Raw genomic sequence first — 20096 nt, 5'->3', positions numbered from 1 at the left:
TTCATCTATCAAATCTTTCTGTTATACTGGGAGAAAGTGATGGCTTGATGCAGACAAATATAATAAATTGGGAGTTTGGTAAGACTCCTTAGGCTCCATTCACAAAACAGTTTTAAATACAAGTTTCCTTTCGGGGATTTTTTTGTGAGTATAAAAGTTTAGATATTTTTAGAGTGGATATATTTTACATCTAGAATATTGAAACTTTGTAGAAATGTTATTTTCTAAATACCAAATTTTTCAACGTGTAAATCTAAATTTAAAATTCTTAGTCCTTTGCCATATGGTTATAAGATGTTCAGATACTGTTCTTCCTTTTAAAAACAAATAATTATTCGTTTATTTACTGAAGCATCACTGGAGCTATATTAGCTGCCAAGACTCAGGTCTCAGTTGTTACAAAGAATGAGGTAACCAGCCTCCAGAAACTCCGATAATCCAATTCACGCTCTCCCTCTGTCTCTGTGTATTTGTGTGTGTGTGTGTATATCCATCTCTGTGTGTCTCTGTCTTTCTGTCTCTCTCTGTGTCTCTTCTCTCTTTGTCTCTCTCTATATTATATAAGTATATATAATCTATATAGATCTATATAGATACAAATACCCTTTTCCTTTCTTGGTAAAGTGGGATTTTTTTTTTAACCTCTATTTTATTTCTAGATTCTTCTTTAAGTCTTGGTAATTTTTTGCAGTTTGAATATGATATTCCATGGTATAGATTTTTTTTAACATTTATACCCCATAATGGTCTCTGATCTCCAGGATCAGTATTTTGCTATCTACAGTTAATTTTGAAATGCCATCAGCCATTATCACTTCAAATATTTCTTCCACTCTATTCTCTCTTTCTTCCCCTTCCAGTGTTCCAATTACACATGTATTACACATTTTGTAATTGCCCCAGAGTTTCTCAATATTCTGGTCTTTTTTTTTCCTCTCCTTTTCCCTCTTTTCATTTTAGTTTGGGAAGTTTTTATGACTTATCTTTAAGCTCACTTACGCTTTACTCACCTGTGTCCAGTCTGCTAATGGACCCACCACAAGGCTTCTTCATTTCTGTTGCATTGTTTTTGATTTATGGCATTTCCTTTTAATTCTTTTTCAGAGTTTCTCTCTCTGCTTACATCATCCTTCTGTTCTTATATGTTGTCTACTTTTTCCATTTGAACCCTTAGCATATGAATCATAGTTACTTTAAATTCTCTCTTATATTCCCAATGTCACAGTCCTTTCTGAGTCTGGTTCTGAAACTTGCTTTTCTTCTTCAGACTTTTTTTTCTTTTACTTTGCTCTTTAACATAACTTGCAATTTTTTTTTTCCCCCAAGCCAGACATTTGGCACTGAATAATAGGAACTGAAGTTAGAAGGTCTTTAGTGTAAGGTTTTAGGATAATACAGCTAAGGGCTTGGTCTACGTTTATCGTTTAAAGCTTGGACTATGCCAACCCAAAACATGCTGCTTTAGCATATCGATTATTTTAAGCTGAAGATACTTGAGAAATAGAGCAGGAAGGGCTCTATGTCTTCCCCATTTCTACCTAAAAGCAGGTCAAAATATCCCCCATTAGAAATAATGCCTTCCTTGTACAAAGAGCAGAGGGCCATTCTGATTACCAGAGATTCTGAGCCCATACTGAGGTGAACCTATATAAACAAGCCTTATCTTCCATTAGTTTCCCTGTATATTTCTCAATCGTTGTCCCACAATTTACTGCCCATAGCCCAAGATCCATTGTTCTGTCATGTCCCTGCAATCTATTGCTTTTCGTATTGTTAGGGTCTGTGATCAAAGGAACGAGACTGACACAAAGCAAAAAGTCAAGCAAAGCTTTATTCGCGCCAAGCATCAAAAATCAAACGGAGCAGTCGGGGCCGTCTCTTACAAAGAGGCAAGGATGACCAGGACACCAACCAGGACTATTTCCCTTACCCAATGACTCCCCCTGCCCCGAGGACGACGCTCCTGATGGCGCTGCTTCCTGTTGAGGCCACTCCCCGGTGAGGCTTATGACGCTCCAGACAACTACCCTGACGATCCTGACTCCCAATGATGCTGCTCCCGACAACCCCAACGCTATCGCTACTCCTTCCATGCCTCACAGCCTAACCTTCATAGAGGTGGTTGAGCCCCGCCCACACACAGCTGGCCAATGAAATTGCAATACACAGGGAAAACTGCACAGTCATGCTAGGTCAGCAGTACAGGTGACCAACTGAATTTCAATTTACCACAGTAAATATATGAGCACCCCACTGATTGGATGTCTCCATGCAGCCTGGCCCACCCCTATATCCCGGGTTTGCAAGCAAGTTCCTCCCGGAGGGGTGGGGCCAATCCAAGCCCACAAGGAAATGGCTCCCTCTGGCCAACCAGGCCCCTACAGTATGAAGACATATGCAATCTTCCAGGCCTAACAGCTTCTTTGGGTCTCCATTTCTTTTATGAGGATTGTTATAAACACATAAAAATGTTAAATAAATTTATACATTTACTCCTGTTACTCTGTTTTATGCCAGTTTAATTCTTAGGCCAGCCACACAACCTAAGAAGAATAGAAGGAAGGTTTTCCTCCTCTTACACAAATTTCATGGAATTCAAATACCTTTTAGGTTCTCATTTTGCCTCTTTTCCTTAAGTACTCCAACTATGAGAGTATGAATATTTCAGTTCTCAAAGCTATAATCTACTATCATTTTAGTGGAACCCTGTTTGTCTGATAGTAAAACGTGAGGGAAGTAACATTATAGAAGTAACCCGTTCTATAATTTTATTAAAACCTAATCTTCAATGGACCCAGCCCATTGTGAGGGAAGTAACACATTCTATAATTTTATTAAAACCTAATCTTCAAAGGACCCAGGTCTGTGGATCTCCAACTGTGTTTCTCTGATGGTTTAGAGGCTAAGGGAAACTACATTTGGAATAGGCTCCAATTAGGGCTTTTTCCCTAGATTATAGGCCTTGATTATAGAAACTGCTCCATATGTTTTTCAGGACGAGTATTCTTCTCTCCCTGCCAGAGACAAGAAGTGATCTTTTTTGAATCTTCACCACCAAGACCCTGGAAATCTTAGACATTAAACCTACCGAAGTTTTGAGCTCTCCCAAGGCCATAGTCCCTGGAGCTTTCCACTCTCCTGTTTATCTACTCTCACTCTCCAGCAGTTTCTCAAAATTACCAAATTTCCTAACAGTTTATGCATCCAGCAGCTTTCCTCCAAGGGGGTGGATCTCACATTCATCTCTGAATTCACCCACCTCCAGAGGTTGTAGTTTGCCCTGCAGTCTCAATTCTCTGGAAGTCTTTGATTTTTAGTCTGTTCATTTTATTTATTTATTTTATTTATTTTTATTTTTATTTTTAAGGTCAGGAATGGTGAGTTCTAAACTCTTCAGAGGTCGGAGCTGAAATTGGAAATTAATTTTTTATATATTTGATAGAAACAAAAACAATCACAATGCTCAAATCCACTGAGAAGTATGTTAACTAAAAATATTTAGAAAAACAATCTTTATTCACTAATTTAATTTTTCATAGTATGTTCAAAATGTCATGCTATGTATTATAGAGTTAAGAATGCAATTTTTTTTCCTGTATTTTATAGAGTTTTATCAGATATTTTAGAAATGAGACAATTAATTGACTCATTGGCTATTGACATTGGCTCATTGACAAATAATCAGAGTAGAATAAATTATATTCTATGGTCTATCCATCTATCTATCTATCCCTCCCAGTCTCCTAAGAATTTGATAATAAAATATCAGAGATTCCCTGAAGTGATAGTGATTCCCTACTATAGTGATACAATCTAACATTTACAGGAAAGCAAATTAAACACTAAAGGAATATTCATAATTATCTCTATTTATTCTACTGAAACTCGAGTAGTTTAAGTTATGATTAGTCAAGCTAATTAACAAATTAAAAATAAGTAGAGTGGTCAAATAAGCAGTGTATAAGTATTTTGAATCGTTTTTATGATAGTTGGAAAAGAACCTAGGGCATTGAATAATTATGCATTCATTAATCCATTGATTCTGTATTGTTTTGCAAAATAACATAAATTATATACTTTGTCCATTTTTTACACATTTTCAGATACAAACGATAAAATTTCACACTCAATATTTCTGAAGTTTTAATTGTACCTTGTATCAGCATGAATGACCTCCTATTGCTTCTTGCACTTTGCCAAATCGCATAATAATCCTGAGCCTCTTACATGAAAGAAAGTTCTTCCAAGATTTATAAGCTCATGACCTGCTATTGTTCTTTTCAAGCCACTGTGACCTTCTTGGTTCATCATTCATTTAATAAAATGAATTCGCTTTTATGGTGGTGCTAAGTCTCTGTGTTTAGAAAACCAGTGAACTTTTCTCTCATAATAACAGTGTTTTTACAAGTCTAGCCCTCTTAAAACTAAAATCGGTTGAGAGTTTTTTGCATCTTTTCCTAACTGTAGGAAAGTGAACATCATCAACAACTAGTGCCATCTCCAGTTTGAAATTTTGTCAAGTGGTATAAAAGCTCAAGATATACTTGCATTTAGTTTTGTGGGTAACGTTAAGTAAAATGTCATTCACTGTCTATCAAAGGACATCATCCATAAATGCAAACTTCATATCACAGGAATATTTATAGTGAGTCTCTCAAAGACTATTGATACTTTCCAGTTATGTTATGCAGAGTTGTAATATGGATGTTTGTTGTATATCATTGTTTCTGAATGTGTGTGTTTGTTTATCTTGTTCTTCCTAGCTGCTACAATGTTCTTACTGTTTCTATAATGTTTTTATCCTCTAGGCTAGAATTTTTATCAGCATTATGTGTGTTTAGACATAAAAAGTAAAGTAGTCTGCAATGTTCTTTGCATCCCTCTCAGACAATATTTCTTCGATACAAGTCCTAACTGAATAAAAAAGGAAGTTGTCCTGAAAAAATGTTTCTGCCAATTTATAGACATTATGGTTGACTGTTCCCTTGCCCATTTTGACTGATGTGTATATTGGGTTGCCATGATAGTTACACAATGAACAGGTAGTAGTCTTGCAAAATGTTTATGAATATACATAAAGTAAATATAATATATCATACAGCCACATAATAATATATTGGATTTAGCTTGATTAAAACTAGGGTTTGCTTTATTAGGAATAATTTTTGTGAAATCTAAAAGGAGAAACAATCTTGGAGACCTTCTAAAAGGCATTGAAATTGACCTGGGAATGCATTATTTCAATTTGGTCTTAATAAAAGTGATTTCCTAACATTTTTTTCAGATTCCCAAAGTCAATACACACTTCTGAGAAAAAGAATATGTCCAAGTTATAATTATTTCTCAATGGGGACTAAACTGGGATGAAAACTTCGCTTTGGCAACATAGCAAGTAGAAAATGCATATAAAGAAAAGTGAGCAGTTAACCATAAATTTGCCTTCTCCAAAACCAGAAGGTGATCTGACAGTAGAAATAACAGCATATGCTGATTGAGAACCTACACTGAATCAGGCACTGTTCCATGTAAATAGTTCTCAAAACCCACTCTATAAAATTAATACTTTCATTAGTCCCAATTTATAGATGAAGAAAATGAGGTCCAGTGTTTTCAGTAACCTTCCCATATCCTAGGATATAGTAAGTACAGTACAGATTTTAAGCTCATTTATTCTGAGAACCTGAAACTCATACTCCTTGTCTAATGGCTAATGAGTGCTACGTGTGAAATGTTTGCATAGTTCATATAACTTTTTAAATAAAGCCAATGGGGAACAATATTTCTCCAGTTATAAAGACAAGAAAACCAAAGTTCAGGAAGGATAAATACATTTTACCAGGTATATCTCACTAGGGAATGGCACAGTGAGGATTTGACTCTGGTTTTACTTTACTCTATAGTCTATGTTCTTAACCCCTTTAGTGATTACCTTTATAAAAGGTGTTCTCTTGTCCTCAAAGATAGTTCCAGGGCAGTATTTACTTTCTGGTAGTATAATGACCCAATCGTCTCTTATTTTCTTTCATTCCTCAGCTATCTGTTGAAGCTAAAGGTGTTTTAAAACTTGTATCTAATTTGGTATATCTTTTCATGAGTTATTGTGTACTGTTTCCATTTTATTCTTCTAAATAAGAAAATTGGTGGCTCTGGTAATACATTCATTAATAATACTATTATTATTTGAATTGTTATTTGTAGTAGCAGTAGGAGTGTTACTTTGGTAATTATCAAATGATACAAAGTAGAAAAAATGATATGAATAAATTTGAGCAAGTCCAGATGTTGAGAAAAATTATTTTAAACATTAATATAATTTTGAAAGCTAAGCAATCTTTTTTGTCCTCTATTACAGTTTCTAGAATAAGTGTTAATGATTAAAATAATGATTGAGTTCATGGATTTAAGCATGATGGTGTGGCACAAGCCAAGACTAGGTTTGTCAGCTAAGAATACAATATTTTGGAATATTATCGATTATAGTTTCCAGGACAAGAACACTTTATACATCATTTATTATTCTTAGCAGGAATTTTTATAACCTATATGTCAAATAAATGGAAAATTTCATCTAACTGAGTACTTGTTGACATAAGTGTATACTACAATCAAACTAGATTCTATCACAATTTATAGTGAAGAGAGGTTCTGGATATGAGAATTAAGGTAAGTCTTAAAGCAGAAGAATGTGTTGGCAATAGTACAAGGGAGAATTTATATTTCATATCTTTTTCATGTAGCTATTGATTGTTTGAGAAATATTCTTTCCTACACAGTCCCAGAATCCAACTTGTCTTCCTCCCATTGCTTTTCAGCTAGCTCCATCTCGGGAGGCAAAATAACTTTTAGGAAAATCAATGAGAATAACGCTAATACTGAAATTTTTACCACCGTACTGGCTTCCCAGGTGCCTGGACACTGATATATTTCAGCAGGTTAGAATATTAAGAATTCTAGTTTTACAGGCTGGAATTGTTTCTTGTAATGTCCCAGTGAGGTGGAAAGTAGGCAGCCTTCCAAGTCAAATTTGGAGTGTTACAGAAATGTAGGATTGCAGACTTTTGCCTTATACACACACATACCTCCAAAAAATCTGTTAGAATTGTGTATATCTGCGTGAAAGTGTGGTCCTCATTAGATTCTTTTTGGTGTAGATATTGAAAATATGGATCTTAGGCCAAATCACTTTTCTATAGGATCAGAAAACTGAGTTTGACATTTCAGAATATTTATTTTGTGTAGCACCTTAGATGATGAATATGTTGACTTAGGGTTGGCAATCAAGGTCATTAGTGACTTTCAAATCAGTCAAACACAGATTAGAGTGGATACTTTGCCACATATTACTGGGAGTCTTTGAGCAAGGTAAGTGACCCAAGTCCTAATCTTCATTATAAAATTTTGAATATAGTGATAACTTTTTTCCAGCTATTCCCTTGAAGATAAAATGGGATATTGGGTAAGAAGCATACATACTACAAAGTATACCATATGAACGATCAGTAAAAATATTATTATTATTATTATTATTTTAGATATTGGGAGAGCTGAGGAATATTGCTTTCTGATCAACTGAAAGTCTTGGAATGTGTTTCCTAGTACAGTTGGTCTTCACATCTACAAGAAACTCCACCATACATGTTTTCTGATAAATAATTTCATTTTTCTTTCCTCTCTTTTCACATTCTGCCAATTTGACCTCTGAAATAAATCTCCAATTCTATCCATTGATACTGTCCTACCACACCAGTCCAAACCAACTTGCCTCTTACTGGGAATAAAGCAATTGCTTTCTAAAGAAAAACATGAAGTCTTTAAAGTATAACAAGACTGAGTCTCCTATTATGACTATTAAAAACAAGAGCAAAAACTCCAAGGTGAAGTTAAAGAAAGAAAAAGAGAGAGAGAGAGAGAATGAAAGAACAAAAGAGACCTCAATAATACATTCTTTAGAAAAATAGAAAGTCTTGCAAGTTCTGGTCCTTGCCCATCCTTCTAGCCCCATCTTAGAAAATATGCTCACTGCAGATCTACTTCCCAGTCTTGGTACACTTTTTTTTTCCTTCAGATATGCTTGATTGGCGTCTCCCTCAGGAATATGTGTATGCTGTTTCTTTTGATTATGAGTTCACACTCATAACTCTCTCATGTTTCTTGGCTACCTCTAACTAGATTTGTAGACCTTTACCCAAATTTCACTTCCTCAAATAAATAAGTCCTAATTACAATTTAAATCAAATTCTTCTGTAGTACTTCCATTTTTGTCTCCTTGAAACCCAGATGTACTTGTTTCTTTCTAACATATACCACTTTTAAATATATATTTATTTTTTAAGAACTAGTTCAGCCTGTTTATTTAATGTCAGTATCCCTTACAACACTTATGTCATGAAGACATAAGATTTTTCTGTTTTGCTTTTCAATATCATCCTCAGGATGAGCATAGCCTTGAAAACATTAGGTATTCATTATGTGATTCTCACCTGAATAAATGATAGGACAGTTCAGATACCCCTTTAAAACATATATTCCCATGCTGGCCCACTTGGTAATCTTTATTCAAAATCAAAAATTTTTTTTTAAGTTCCTGGGAAGAAATGTAGCATAGTCCCATTGTTATTATCTTAATAAGAAACAAGAAAAATTACAGAATTTTCAGACCTTCAGCCTTCATGCTTTCCTTTGGGCAACACTTTTTTAGATGTTGACAGCATAAAATTGGTTCAGCACTCAAGTCTTCTTTCTGTAGATTATTTCTATAGATAAATCAACAGGCCTAAATATTTCTTTCCTTTAGTAAGTACTATGGGACAAGTAATCTAATTACTCCAGGGACTTTTTTGACATTAAGTGAGGCAATTTAAGAAATCAATAAAAATATTCACTTTCAAGATCTCAAAGTATCTTGTATTTAAATCTTGAATGCTTTGTTTATTACTTTCTTTTTCTTTTAATTTCTTTCATTGTTTGGAATTTAAGTACAGATGTTTTTTATAAGGCAAATTATTAGTGTTTTTATGTGATTGTGTCCATGATGGTATAACAAAATTCAGAGTCCTTATAGATACACAGAAAAAAGTTGGCTTTGAATTTCTATCATCTAGGATAGTTAAAGTATATGCTAAGTATTCTGCACACATTTCATTCAACCATGAAATGTCCCCAAACAGGTAATACTATTATTCACATTTTACAGATGAGAAAATTGAGGCTTAAAGTTTAATTATCATGCTTAGTATTCAACATATTCAATTCATTCATTTATCTTCCCATTTATTAACTCATTCAAAAGTGCTAAAGTCATATAAGTAAATAAAACAGAGGCTTCATATCAATCTACAGAGAAATATTGGAAACATAAATACTAAATAATTATATATAAAATATTGAAAAGGGTTATACAAATAAAGACATATAAATAATATACAATAATATACAAATAAAAACATATAAATAATATAGATAATACAGATAAATGGATGAGTAAAGATACTGGAAAAGCTGGGCTGTTTCAGAGACTGTGTTCAGGAAATTTATTTTGAATTTTTTCCCTTTCCAATAGAGATTTCGATGAAAAGAGAAAGTGAGCTATGAAATTATCCAGGACAGTGGCTTTCTGGGAAGAGGAACAGAAAGGGCAAAGTCACTAAAGTGAGAAAAAATTTGGCAATTAAAGAAAGTCAGAATGAGCTGTAAGTGAGCACAGCTAGTGAAGCATGCAATGACAGCAGCTGGGGTAAGAGAGACAGTCCTTCAAAATCTAGGTCCTCAAGGCCATAGAAATGTCTTTAAATATTCTCCAAAGCTTGACAAATTTAAATAGAGGGTGAGTTCTGAGCCATGAAGAGTCATAATCTTTTCCTTTCTAATAACAGCTTTTTTTTGAGATGTTATTGACATGAATTTTACCCTTTTAAAGTATGTAATTCACCAGTTTTAGTATATGCACACAGTTGTACAATTGTCACCGTGATATCATAATTAGCACCATATATTATAATATTCTCATCGTCCCCCAAAAGAGTGCAGTACCCATTAACAGTTATTCTCCACCTTCCCTCTTCCCCCAGCCCTTGGTAACCACTAGTTTTCCAGTGAAATTTATATATGTGGCATATACATATGATGATTTAATGTCTATCCTCCCCACTAGACTGTGAGAGTCATAAAAACAAAGAAAATACTTGTCATATAATAGTTATTCAATAAATATTTGTGATATAAGTAAATGGATTGTGCAAAAAAATACTTCTTAAAATATTATGGTCAAATTTTAGTTGAATAACATCCTACTAGTCACATTCATCTGCTACTAATTTATGGAGTATTGTGTCGTCTATTGGAGTTTTTTAATGCTACTTTCTTAAGGAGTATTATATAGTCCTTGTGCATTATACTCAGATCTCAAGTAAAGTAAAATTTCAATTTCCACGTAAGATTTCTCTTTCTCTGCTTTAGTTGTAACATTCGTCAGAAGAATAATAAAAATAGCTTTTTTGGTTTTTCAAAAAATGACCATGGTGGTTTCATGGTGGTGTGGTTTCATGATTTCATGATTATGAATAAAACACACTATAAAACACATTGCAGAGAGAATCAATTATCATACAGTTTCACTTACTTGTGGAGCATAAGGAATAACACAGAGAACATTGGGAAATGGAGAGGAGAAGAGAGTTGAGGGAAATTGGAGGGGGAGATGAACTGTGAGAGACTGTGGACTCTGAGAAACAAACTGAGGGTTTGGAGGGGGAGGGGGGGGGGGGGGGTTATGTGAGCCTGTTGGTGGATATTATGGAGGGCACATACTGCATAGAGCACTGGGTGTGGTACATAAACAATGAATTTTGGAACACTGAAAAGAAATAAAATAAAATAACACATTGCTTTCTTAATATATTCATAATTTCTTATTTTCTGTCAGAATTTAATGTAAATTTTTCCTTAGGGTCAATTTTCAAAGTAAAAATATTGTTTTAATATTTATTTCTTATTTATTTTTGCTTATTAAATTATTGACCATGTGATGATGGCTTCAGAAAGATTAAAAAGAGATAAACAAAATGGAAATGGGTTACGCCCACTTTCTCACTCAGTGACATGCTCCTGCAGGCTATCCTGCAGCAGACATAAAGTTAGTTTGGGTTTGTAGTAAAATGAAATATTAATTTATACTCTAGACCTTGAATTTTACTTGCAAATAGTGAAAACCATGAATATCACATACATGAATGCTAAAGTTTACTGGAGAAGTAGAAGACTCAAAAGCCTAAAGAACCCATTGAAGATGTTTGGGTTAATATGAAACACAGCGATACTATAGAGGACCTAAAGGTAGGAGTTACTGCTTCTATGTAGAAATACTGACCCAATATTACTAAATATTTTGATCTTTTTAAGACAAAACTGGAAATTCAGATTACTTAAATGCGTACCCTCCATCTTAAATGTTATCAATTAATTTAAAAATATCAGCATATATTTCTTTTTTCTAAGGCTTTGTTTATTTACTTGAGAGACAGAAAGATAGCTGAGAAAGCACAAGCAAGAAGGAGAGGTAGAAGCAGCTTCCCTATGAGCAGGGAGCCTGACATAGGGCTCCATCCAGGACCCTGAGATCATGACCTGAGCCGAAGGCAGACACTTAACCAACTGAGCCACCCAGGCGTGCCCCAGCATATATTTAACACTACATGACACAAACACTCCGTGACAGTTTTGTACTGTGGGTGAGGTCTGTATTTTCTTCTTCTACTTTTTTTTTTTTTTTTTTTAACTTTCAGTGGTATGGCAAATGAGTCACAGTGGATGAGAATGCAAAAGGTTGTTTAAGGTAAAATAGCACCACTTTGGGAGAAGACTCAAAGACCTTTGAATAAAAAGCAAAGGGATAATTAAAAGGAAAAAAGCGTTTTATATTGCATACATAATTCCTCTTCATATAATAGAGGCAATTCTATCTTTATCTACAGCATTGCTTCCTAAAGCCCCAAGGAAGATGTCTCTGAGCTCATGTGGGTATTGAACCTTATCATTGGCATGCAAAAGCATTAGCCTTTGGCAAAAAGGGAGGAGTGAGAATTAAATCTTCAAAATAGCTTCAATTATAGCAGTAGGATTAGTATGTAGTATTTCTCTCTGAGTTCTCACATGGATTTAAGATCTATTGCTTTTTTTTTTTTCCATAAAGTTTTAAAGTGTGTGTCTCTCTTTCCTGAAGAGAACTGCATTATTCTTAATTAAAACTCCTGAGAGAGCTTTAAAGTTCTGTAGTTCATATTGTAGTGTTTGAGTCTTTTCATTTAAGAACTTAAGCTCATCCTGCCAAGTTTCTGATTTTGTTTCAAGATTGGTGATTTGAGGGGCATAGGAATCAATTTAGTTTTGAGTGTTTGGATAGCTTTTAATATAGTTTATAATGATACCTCCTTAACCAGCTATATAGAGATTAAGATTGTGCTATGCCAGTAACAACAGCAAGATAGGTTCCTCAAAAACTTACACAATTATTTTAAAATATATGTAATCATTGCATAAACACTTCTTAAAATTATACTACTTGGTCTGTAGATACTGAGTATCTTGAAAATTACCTACATTATAATAATGATGCTCAATGAATGGAAGAAACATTTTGTTATGAAAGCAAATATAAGTAGTTTATGCAGTCAGATGAGTATATAGGATTCAGGAGACATGGATTTCAGCTCTGCATCATCCACCCACCTTGAATAAGTCACTTAATAACTCACCAAACAATGGAAAGAACCTAGATGTCCATCAACAGATGAATGGATAAAGAAGAAGTGGTATATATATTTACACAATGGAGTACTATGCAGCCATCAAAAGAAATGAAATCTTGCCATTTTCAATGACATGGATGGAACTAGAAGGTATTAAATTGAGCTAAATAAGTCAATCATAGATAGACAATTATCATATGATATCCCTGATCTGAAGAATTTGAGAGGCAATGTGGGGGCTTGGGGACAGGGAAGGGAAAAAATGCAACAAGATGGGATCAGGAGGGAAACCATAAGAGACTCTTAATCTCACAAAACAAACTGAGGGTTGCCGAGGGGCAGAGAGTAAGGAGAGGGTGCTTGAGTTATGGACATTGGGGAGGGTATGTGCTATGGTGAGTGCTGTGAGTGTGTAAACCTGGCAATTCGCAGACCTGTACCCCTGGGGCTAATAATACATTATATGTTAATAAAAAACAACAACAAGGGTTGCCTGGGTGGCTCAGTGGGTTAAACCCTCTGCCTTCAGCTCGGGTCATGATCTCAGGGTCCTGGGATCAAGCCCTGCATCGGGCTCTCTGTCAGCGGGGAGCCTGCTTCCCTTGCTCTCTCTCTCTGCCTGCCTTTCTGCCTGCTTGTGATCTCTGTCAAATAAATAAAATCTTTAAAAAAAATTGAACCAAAGTTGACACATTAAGTTTGATAGATAAATAAATAAATAGATAAATAAATAAATAAATACATGTGTCTAACCCTCATGGAACCAGGTGCTCCAGAGGCTTCTTGCCCTTGGGGTGTCAAATACAAGTAATGGCTCAAAGGTCAAATGTCGTCTTAATATACATTGAGTTATTTACTGCTTGTCTTAAACTCTGAAAGTAACCAGGTTGTGTGTGTGTGTGTGTGTGTGTGTGTGTGCACGCGCGTGCGCACGCGTGCACGTGTGCATGTGCAAATGCACATGAGATTTTAATCTCACCAACCAGGCTTGCAAGTAAGAACAGGAAGTCAACAGCACCCCAGTGGTGCTAACACATGACTATCAGTCTCAGTACTTTCTTAAGACAAGTAAAATCATGGGTGCCTGGGTGGCTCAGTAAGTTAAGTGTCCCACTCTTGATTTCGGCTCAGGTCATGGTCACCACGTCATGGGATGGAGCTCCCAGTGGGGCTCCCTGTTTCACAGAGTCAATTTGAGAGTCTCTTTCCATCTGTCCCTCCCCCCTTCAAATAGTTAAATAAATCTGAAAAGAGGAAAGAAAAAAGAAGGAAGAAAGAAAGGAAGGAAGGAAGGAAGGAAGAAAGAAAGAAAGAAAAGGGAAGGGAAGGGAAGGGAAGGGAAGGGAAGGGAAGGAAAGGAAAGGAAGGAAAGGAAAGGAAAGGAAAGGAAAGGAAAGGAAAGGAAAGGAAAGGAAAAAGGAAAGGAAAGGAAAGGAAAGGAAAGGAAAGGAAAGGAAAGGAAAGGAAAGGAAAGGAAAGGAAAAAGGGGAAGGAAAACCACGCCACACAGAATCATCACTCCATGGAGATTTACATCCAAGAATAGTCCTCAGTGCTGGCCTTCCTAAACTTTTTTATGCCTTTTTTAAACATGTCTCTAGTGTTCACCTTTTATCATGTGAGTGATTTAAACTTACCACAGCTCAAAGTCCTTTTCTCACATCCATGATGTAACATTTCCTATGTTTTCTGTTCTATTCATTCTAAATCCTTTCCAAGAGCAGGTACATCAGGCCCTGATGGCAGAAAAGTGCCAGAGCCTTGAACGAGTCCCTTCATGGACCTTCCCTCCCTTTCAGAATCGCCTCCGTTTCCTTTCAAAACCAGGTATACATTAGAACAGATTAAAGAAAAGACAAAGTTTAATCAGTAATTTCGCTAGGACATTTTTCCCCACTTCTGTTTAGTGAACTCGCATTTTGCAATATACTTCTGTTTTTCCCTCTGGAACGTGCAGTCTCAAACTCAATACTCTCTGGGGAAAAAAGTGATTTCAAAAAGTAATTTCTCTATCTTTTTGGTAGTATTTCAAGAAATATATCAGTTTGTACAATATCCTGTTTTAGTCCATCTTAGCACAAGTGCAAGATTCAGGAAGCTCTTGTGAAAATGCTCCCACATGTACTAAGTCCAAATTCTGCCACCACAACCCCATTTTACTGTAGATACCATAATTTTCTTCCTCCTGTTACTTGGTCTATTCCAAGCTCAAGTCTTTAATTGTATTTTTAGAAAACTGTAAATGGAACCTTGTTTAAATGCTAGTCTATTCTTCATCTCTCATCACATGCACTGTTAATGTTCTAATACTTTCATTTCCAATATGTGATGGGGAAACACCATACTCTTTTCTCCAGTGCTACCCATCAAAGGATGAAAATGGACTGAAAAATTTAATTTTGACATGCGGGTCACACTCAACCCCCAGATCAATGAAGGACTGAAAGCAATGTACCCTACAGTGTACAAAACCTAGGAAAGGTGTTTTTCCTTACATCACACCAATTTATCTAGAAAATTAATATGGGTGCTGAACTCTCTCTAGTCTATTCATTCTTCTTTAATTTAAGAATGGAGAGACCACAGGAGAAGCCTTTGGAAATATAATTTAATAATTTCCTACTCCTCTGTATAGTTTTAAATTACTTTGATAACAGTTATCACCACAACTCAGGAAATAGGAAATAAATATAAGAAGATAGCAAAGTATAATTTAAAAACACACATATGATAGACAAATGAAATGTATTAAAATAAATTTTCCATTTTATTCATCATTTATTCAGACTTATTTTGTGAGAACACTACATCTAAAAATCAATGATGAAATTATGAATAGAAAGATAATGCATTCTTGCCATTAAGGATGGTGTTCACTGTTATCAAATATGCTATTTACATGCCTGCTTAAAATACTTGAGGGTCTATGAACTATAAGGGCTACAGAAATATTGATGATAAAAAAAATGACTAGAAAACATATGAGGCATAGAACTTACATTCAAAGACTATATTATGGTGTGGAGAGGATAGAAGAAATACATACAAATGAGAATTAATTTTACCTAAGGAGGAAATGATGAGTAGGACTATAAAATATGAAAGTAGCCATATTTGAGAGACTATTTGGTTTCCTAGCAAGGTCCTTTGCTGATTTAGAATAAGGGTCGTCAAACTTTCTCTGAAAAAGAACAGATTACAAATACTTCATGCTTTGTGAACAGTAAGATCACTGTGGCAAATACTCAATTCTGTTGTTGTAATGCAAAAGCAATCATAGAAAATTAGTATAAACATGTTAGCATGCCATATTGTAATAAAACTTTATTTATGAAAACTGGTATTTGAATTTCATATCATTTTCACATATTATGAATTATTAGTATTCTCTTTTATTTTTCCCAACCATTTGAAAATGTAAAAACCAATGGCAGGCTAGATTTATGCTGTGGACAACATCATTTGACTACCTGTGAATTAGAACATTAATTTATAGGGAAGAGTGAAGATTGGCAATTTCATCGTTCTGAAAAAGCTCTTGTGTTGGGTAGGATAATGGATGGAGAACCTTGTTTCTGTTCAATGGTATGACAAATAGTGGAGCTGTATATCACATGTAGAAGCTACAAACATGTCCTTATACAACTTGAACTTTGTCCAGTGGACTTTTCTTTCTTTCCTTCTTATTCTTTATGCAGTATTTACCCTTTATTTTCTATAACCTCTCCTTTAGTCATGGTTTAAATATATGAACTCTTTTAGTTCTTTTTTCACTCTGGCCCTGCACTCTCTTCCTGTCTCCATATGTTCTGGCCAAATTTCAAATATTAGAAAGGTAAGCTAACATTAGTTAGAAAATTTCCAATTTCATAAGAAACAAGTAAATGCTATTTAACAAAGTTTCTAGGGAAATGCCAGTTTAAAATATTGGACAGGCTCTCTTCAAAAACCTTCCCCATGCAATTTTATATTAAAATTTCATTAATTTTAACTCATGCATCCTTAGGTGTGCTATTATTGATTTTACCCAGAAAGTAGATTCACAAGAATATGTTGTTTTGCTCTTACTAAGGCCCTCCTCCTCTTCATTCTTTTTTTTTTTTTTCTAGTTTCTTCCTACTTCATGTTTGATTTATTTGCCCACATGGTAGATTAAGCATTTTATAAAGAAGAAGTCTTTTCTAGTTAACTGAAATAATTTCAAGTACATCTGTTCTCAAGGATATTTTCCTACACAGGCCCCATGCCACACAGGAACACTGGAGCAAAAAATAATAACTACAGCCTCAGAAGAAGCAAAGCAATTGCAAGGTCAGCTAAAATAATCAAGAGAGAGATGAGTAATTGAAGACAATCCAAATATGTATATCATAGGTCCTCAATCTGACAGATTATATTTGAATAAACATTTTGAAATATAGTTTGAGATTTCATCAATCTATTTTTTAAAGTAGAGTCCTTAGATCAATAGTATTTCTATTTTGTAATACTCTGTGCCATAGGAGAACTAATACTACCAAAGGAAAAAAAAAGTATCTTTCCTGATATTACTACCATTTCTGGGAAGAAAATATTAATGTGGTCAGATTTATGAATATAAAAATTCAATCTTTCCAATGTTCTGATTAGAGTAGCCCAGTATTTGAAAATCCATGGCAGTAAATAAAGTAAATTTGTCAAAACCCAATCAATACAATGATTTTAGCAAAACAGAGATGATATCAACCTAGTCAATCACTTAGATGTTTTATTTATTAAATAGAAGGGTGCTCTTAATAGAGGAGTATTTTTTCTCTATCTAGGTATGATTTTTTTAAAAGATTTTATTTATTTATTTGAGAGACAGAGACAGAGAGAGAGAGCATGAGAGGGGAGGTCAGAGGGAGAAGCAACTCCCCATGGAGCTGGGAGCCCCATATGGGACTCAATCCTAGGACTCCAGGATCATGACCAGAGTTGAAGGCAGTCGCTTAACCAACTGAGCCACCCAGGCACCCCTCTAGGTATGAATTTATGAATATATTTGTGTGTTAAGCAAAAAAATAAGTGTGAGAATTTCTTTTACTTTTCAGTTATCTTTATTTTGTATTATGCCTTTCTATTACATATAAAAATTTGTATTATGTAAGTAAATTTAACTTTGAATTTTTTTAAAATACATTTTTGGAGCAGTTTAGGTTCATAGCAACACTGAGAAGGAGGTACAGTTTCTCTACCCTTCCTTCCCCCACACATGCAAAGACTCCCCCTGCTTTTAACAATACCTACCAGAGGAATATGTGTGTTACAATTGATGAACCTACATTGACACATCATCATCACCCAAAATCCATAGTTAACAGGCAGGTCATTTTTGGTGTTGTAAATTCTGTGGCTTTGTACAAATTTATAATGACAGGTATCTACCATTATAGTATAATACCAAGTAGTTTCACCATCCTAAAAATAATCTGTGCTCCAACTTTTCAACCCTTCCTCCCCACTAATCTTTGGCAATCACTGATCTTTTTATTGGCCCACATTTTTGTGGGCTTGACTTCCAGGCACCCTACCATTTTCAAGAAAAATTGCTGCAAGACTGGCAGGGAAAGCAGAGATAAGAAATATACTTTGAAATATAGGAGCTTATTCTCCATAATAAAAGTCTGCTCTCCAGTAAAAAGGACTTTAATCGAACTTTAATTCATGGAGGCAGAAAGGCAACTACCCCATTCTAGATCCCCCTAAGAGATCTAAGGGATCTAAGATTCCCCTAAGGGGAAGGGAGGAAAAAAAAAAAGGTAAGAAACACTAATGAAGGTCACAGAACAAGGGCACAGGCCCCCTAAAAGGCTGACATTAAATCATAAATTTATAGGTCTTTAAGTTACTTAAGAAATATTTCAGAATTTTCATTGTACAGATCATGTACATATCGTGGTTAATGTATTTCCATATCTTATATATTTTGGGAAGTTATTGTAAATAGGATCTTAAAATTTCCTTTGCTAATAGTTTATTGATAGAACATACAAATGTAATGGATTTTTGCATTACTTTGTATGCTTAGACCAGTTTAAAATTATTAATTAGAGTCACTATTTTTGTAGATTCCTTGGGGTTTTTCATGTGAAGTACCAGACTGTATATGAATAGTCAGTTTAATTTTATATTTTCCAAAATGTTTTAAGCACACACTTTTCTTCTTTTTTGTTGTTGTTGTTGTCCACTTGAGGTTTTTTTTTTTTTAATTTCTTTTCAGCATAACAGAACTCATTGTTTATGCACCACACCCAGTGCTCCATGCAATATGTGCCCTCCATAATACCCACCACCTGGCTCCCCCAACCTCCCACCCCCGCCCCTTCAAAAACACTCAGATTGTTTTTCAGAGTCCATAGTCTCTCATGGTTCACCTCCCCTTCCAATTTCCCTCGACTCCTTCCTCCTCTCCATCTCCCCATGTCCTCCATGTTATTTGTTATGCTCCACAAATAAGTGAAACCGTATGATAATTGACTCTCTCTGCTTGACTTATTTCATTCAGCATAATCTCTTCCAGTCCCGACCATGTTGTTACAAAAGTTGGGTATTCATCCTTTCTGATGGAGGCATAATACTCCATAGTGTACATGGACCACATCTTCCTTATCCATTCATCCGTTGAAGGGCATCTTGGTTCTTTCCACAGTTTGGTGACCATGGCCATTGCTGCTATGAATACTGGGGTACAGATGGCCCTTCTTTTCACTACATCTGTATCTTTGGGGTAAATACCCAGTAGAAGCACACATTTTTCTTGGCATATTTCACTGTTTAGAATCATTAATACAATGTTGAATAAAAGTGATGAGAACAAATATCCTTTCCCTTCAATTTTAGAGAAAAGCTGTTTAGTCTTTTACATTAAGTGTAATAATAACATAGAAGTTTTAGATAGGCCTTTTCTCAGGTTGAGGATGTTTCTATAACTTTAGTTTGCCAAGAGTTTATATTATAAATGGATGTGGAATTTTATTAAATGAGTTTTTTGCATCTAATGGTATAATCATGACTATTCTTTATTTTGTCAATATTAGCAATCACATTGATCTTTGATCAACCAACTCTGTACTTGGTCATGATGTTATTATTTTATATATGGCTGTATTTGATTTGTTAATATTTTAAGGATTTTTAAATTTATATTTATGAAAAAAATGGACTCTAAAGTATCTTTTCTTATTTTAATGTCTTTTTATTGTTTTGGTATCAGGATAATACAGGCTTCAAAATATGAGACTGGAAGATCTCATTCTTTTATCTTGTAGTATTTTCTAAAATTCAAGCTCATGGATTTTGACATTTCATTTATTTTTTAGCCTTGTGGAGTTT

General features: G+C 34.7%; 1 pseudogene; it reads left to right on the top strand.

Moving 5' to 3' along the window:
* The first annotated feature begins 2007 nt into the window (after nt 1-2007).
* Nucleotides 2008-20096, top strand: part of LOC111152478 — a 68649-nt pseudogene continuing 50560 nt past the window's right edge.

This window comes from Enhydra lutris, unplaced genomic scaffold (assembly GCF_002288905.1).
Source record: "Enhydra lutris kenyoni isolate GAN:26980312 unplaced genomic scaffold, ASM228890v2 scaffoldscaffold28, whole genome shotgun sequence".
Taxonomy (NCBI): domain Eukaryota; kingdom Metazoa; phylum Chordata; class Mammalia; order Carnivora; family Mustelidae; genus Enhydra; species Enhydra lutris.
Note: the sequence above shows the minus strand (reverse complement) of the source record. Positions and strands in the feature narration are given on the sequence as shown.